At 40.1% G+C, this 5117-nt stretch overlaps 1 protein-coding gene across 1 annotated transcript in view; it reads right to left on the reverse strand.

Annotated features, from left to right (window-relative positions):
* The window catches only part of setd2 (SET domain containing 2, histone lysine methyltransferase), a 40865-nt gene extending 39024 nt beyond the window's left edge, over positions 1-1841 (reverse strand). Inside the window, exon 1 of the mRNA XM_034289003.1 lies at positions 1438-1841. The gene's annotated coding sequence lies outside the window, so the exon portion shown is untranslated. The remainder of the gene's footprint in view (positions 1-1437) is intronic.
* Positions 1842-5117: the final 3276 nt, after the last annotated feature.

Raw genomic sequence — 5117 nt, forward strand, 5'->3', positions numbered from 1 at the left:
GTGTAACTGTTCAGTGTGTAAAATAATATATCTACTTCATAACTTTGCTCACAACAACAGTTTATCAATTGTGCATGCCTCTGCAGAAAACTGTGCCGGAAGGGTCCAAAAAGACTTGGAGTTGGAGAGCGGAATAGTTCCTCTGGTGAAACGTTAAATGATGATCCTAAAAATAGACATGGTGTTTATAACTACAACTAATAATGTGATTAAATAAACAAGTCCATGAAATCATTTTAAATCCCGTTGCTTCTGACAGTTGTCCAGAACGACATGCCTTGAGGTGCTATCTATTATTTCTATGTATGTTGCTGAGAAAGAAAGTCATTGCTATTCTTGATATTCATAGTCAGGCGATTAGCTGATGAGCGTAGTAGTAGCTGTTATAGATACATAAGAAATAGCAAACATAACAGAGAAAGGGACAAAATGTCAAAACCTTATTAGTTATCGTACCATGTTTTGACCCACTAATCACTTACAACTAGGTTATTTAGTTCGGCTACACCAGTGGTGAGTAGACATCCTAATAAGTCGTCCACTCATAACACTTCACTACCTAACGTTAGCTTACCTTAAGTAAGGTAACGTTAACCTATTATTGCAGTGAAGAATGTACACAGGTGTGATAAGAACAGATACAATGGCCTCATCTGACAATCGGCTAACCCTGAATTGCAATGAAATGCATACGTAGCTGGCATGGAGTTGTAATGCTTAGTTCTACTCCATAAGCAAAAGACCGGTTCAAAAAATGTACAGCGAGGATTTGAGGCCTGCAAGTAGAGGCCTGCTGTGGAGGGATGGCTGAATTGGCTAAGTTAGCAATAGTTCGCTAGCTAATAACTGATTACTGTCAAAGAAAAATATGATCTATAACTGAATGTTGTAACGTCAGTTGGTCATGTGCAAACCCTGTAGTTAGCTCATATCAAAGTCTAGGATATTCGGAGATATGCAATGCACAATACATGTGTGGAATAAATACAGTAACGTTTGCCAGCTTGCAAGTTAAAAACAATGATGTAGCCAACTAGCTTAGCTAGTTAACTGACATTGGCAATAGCTAACTAGTTACATTAGCTAGCTAAATACATAGCATAGGAGAGATAAGATCATGTCACAATTAACTAGCTAGTACAGACTGACACTTTACCATAGTTAGTTAGGCATATCTGGTCAGGTAGCTACCATGAAACACAGTAACATAACATTTGTGGCCACATAACAGTTCATGTAGCGAACTAGTTATGAAACTAGAACGGAAAACTAGTAGCAAACATAAGCTAGCTAGAAGCTAGTGTGCTTTGCACAAAAAGGAAGCTAAATCGACTAGCTAGCTAGTCAGGTTGTGAAAACACGTCGGAAATGTTTATTATTGTTGACGAAATAAATGAAAAACAGCAAATACCGAAACTAATAAGGACAAATACTCACTCTGTCGGGTGCTCTGTGTCATAAAGGTTCCCCATCTTCTACTTCGTTTACAAACAGCCCCGACACTTGGCTGAAAAACATCAAGAACTACCGACGTCAAATTCACACGGGGTGTTCAGGTCCGAAATTATTTTAGCTATCCTAAATCGAATGTTAGCAAGTAGCTAGCTACCTAGCTAATGTAGCAAACGGATTCATAAAAAAAGCGGTGCAAAGTTGTGATTACAACCTAATTTTGTGCCATGTTTTTAAAATGCATGGTTCAACCTCCAATCGCTAGGTTGCATAAGTTTGTTTGCTATTATTTTCTTCTGACAATGGCTACCTAGATAGACGGCTATAACGCAGTGCTACAATTTACTTGCAGCGGCGGTAGCAATTGGCGACTCCTCCCAGTCCCCTCTCGACCTCATGCCATCATGACGACAAGATAGGTAGCAAGCAACCAGCCTAGCGTTGCTTGTTGTCTTTCGTCGTTTCCCATTCGGGCCGTTTGTAGAATGTGGTGTATACCATAGAACACGGAAACTGAACAGGTAGCTAGATTGTTGAAAACACTACACACCCCATTAGCTTGCCTAGCTACATGTTTAATATCTGTGTTAGGTGGATTTAGCTTTTGATTATCTGCAGAGTGCAGAGGATCATTTCAGGACCTTCATGTCTACAGTGGTGCTCATGTGGGCTAGTGTAGAAACCAGCTGGGCTTGGAATTGTGGAGGTATATTCCCAAGAATGCAGGCCATGAGCAAATTATCCAAGTTATTTTAACGAAATGGGCATTGTACCATGTGGCCCATAGTGTACTTTTTCAGAGTCAAAGGAAATGCATTATATACGAACAGGGCACATAACATCAATGTTTGCTATTTCTTCCAAGTAGAATCATTTCAACATTTATGTCAACACCCTCATCGAGCAACTTAAAATAGTGAGTGCATACATTTCCATCCTGGAATCTAACCTACAACTCATAGCATTTCAAGTACCAAGCTCGACCAACTGACCTACACCGGAAATGGAAATGTAGCTGCATTTGGGCTCTGCTCATACAGCGCACTACATTTGGCCAGGGCCCATCAAGTCATGTTGGGTATAGGCTGCCGTTTCTGTTTCTTGTTATGAAATAGACCGCTTTTGGAGTCCAATACTGGTCTGGCTTAAGGAGGAGGGGGTACAATGCTGCATTCAGAGTGCCAGGATATATATGTCTACGTCTCACCAACATCAAATGATCCTGTGTAATCAAACACATTACCACCCTCTTTGACAGCGTTTGTACCGATTGAGGTATCAAAAAGATACCATCTGGTTAGCTACCGTAGCGACATTTCAAGGTATCTGTTTCATTACACCCACCCCTGCTAAACTTGAGATGGTACCTCAAGAGCTAACTTGCCCTTTAATTGAGCTGAGAACAACTGCAGATCTGGGTCACGGAACCACTATAATTGCAAAAATGTCTTGCTTATAGTATATCTTCTGGGCAAAAACACAGGTTATCATCTCCTTGGCAATATACAGAACTATCAAGATATACTGCCTTGCGAAGGCAAAACACAGTAACTATGTAAAAATTAATTTACTGCAAAATCTGATATCCAAGTCTATTCAGCAATGTTTACAGCAATTTCTAATCTTTTAATATATAAATTCTAATCCATATGCTTGTGTCCGGAGACTAAATACTAGATAAATCAGATAATACATCTGGCCATTATAGTGGAAAGAATTTTGACCAAATTTGCAGCTAACGCATTCTTCCTTTGTGGGGCAGTGTATAATATATAGGGTAAAATCCATTGGCAACATTTCAGTCTAGCTGTGGAGTGAGTTTACAGAATGTTCCCAAAACAGCTTGTTGTTAGTAATGCCCCCATAATTGTTATGATACAATTCAGTAGGTTGCAGCAGACATTTGGGTGAGTAGAGTTATTGTTTACTTCAGGAGCCCATAGAAGCTGTTCATAAGGAAGTGGAGAATAGATTACTATGGTTGAATGTTACTCCTGACATCAGGTCAGGATGGAAACATGGTCTCAAACGTCATATGAAGTCAGAGGTCAGTAAACACTGGGGTCTTGTTTCTCAGCTACAGATTAGGCCTATTTTGGGACTTGTTCTTTATTGCCTTGTTCCTTTATAGCCTCTGTTCTGATGTGTGAGGAGATCTGTGACACATTTACCAGCCCTTCCATTTTGACTGTGTCAGTAACGCCATATCAAATGTGTGGAGAGTCCGTCTCAACACTACAACATACTGCTGTGTTTAGTCTCAGGTTTGTGTCTGTCTTCTTTCATCTTTTCAAACTGATCTTGGATCATCACTCCTACTCTTAACATATTACCTGCAGGTCTGTTGATGGTGTGCTCCAGGTTCACAATGACCAGGTCCTGACCCAAGTCCTGGCCCTACAGAGGGCGTCCACAACCACATTCTTTCTTTCGGCCTCTAGTGTACCACCAGCAGCAGTCTACCTCTCTGTCATGAATACCCACATTACCTCATGCATGGCTGGACTCCTGCTGCCGGCCTGCAGCCTCACCACTGCCAGGTACCCGTAGTCAGACATAAGTTGAACCCTAAATAGCCCCCTATTCCCAAAGGGCTTTGGTAAAATATAGTGTACTTGACAGGGAACAGAATGCAATTTGGGACATACCAAAGGATAATGAACGGTACATTGTAATAGGTGGACAATAGATTAAATGGTTCTCTGCTGATCACAGCATTTTGATACTACTGCTGTGTATTGAAAACATGTCAATTGGATTGCCTCTCAGTGTAAATCGCTGATATCTGTATTTTCTCCAGTGCATCTACAGTGGCTTGAGTTTTGAGGTGGTCTTCTTAAATTGGAGCCAAACGTCTCCACAACACCCAGACTCTTTACATGTGTGGCAGTACAAACTCTTGCATGAAATGTGATATGTTCCTACATAAGTAGTTGTCACAAAGATAAACTTTTAACTTTACTTTTATTTACTGTTTTTAATATCTAAGAGACAGATTATGTTTTTAAAATGTTGTTTGACCATATATATTTTCCTGGATGCCTAACTGTGGAAATCTTATGCTTTCTTAACTTCTACTTAAGTAGGCCTTGGACACATGGTCAGCTGTCATGTGGAAATATGAAACAATGACATCCTGCTGGGCTGGTTCTGAAAAGTTAAACAGCAGTCATTAAGCTTGTCTGACAAATGTTGGCAGTGTAACTTGAGCATATGATTTAAATTTACACTTGGTGATTGGACATTTCAGAGTCCTGGTTGCAACATCAATAAGTATCTGAGTAACAGAGAGGATGTCCCTTTCACGCCCCCAGTTGCTTTATAGACAAGTCAAACAACTGAGTTGCGTTGGCTACCATCATTGACTACGTTCCCTTGGACTTGCTGCTCTGCCCCCGATGGTTCGGGAAATTAACTTGTCACCCGTTTTCCCAGACATTTGAATATTACTTTTATCGTGGTACCAAACATAGTTACACGTCTCTGTGGTGAACTATTATTATGACTTATTCTTAACGTTTAAAAAAAAAAAAGAATATCACAAGTGTTAATATTTAAAATGGCTCAACGCGGAGAAATTCGTATTCAACATTTAAACCTCTACATGGCGTGTATATCTTTCTTCACCGTTAATCCACGACAAATAACTGCCTGCAGTAACCCAT

The sequence above is a fragment of the Esox lucius genome, chromosome 20 (assembly GCF_011004845.1).
Source record: "Esox lucius isolate fEsoLuc1 chromosome 20, fEsoLuc1.pri, whole genome shotgun sequence".
NCBI lineage: Eukaryota > Metazoa > Chordata > Actinopteri > Esociformes > Esocidae > Esox > Esox lucius.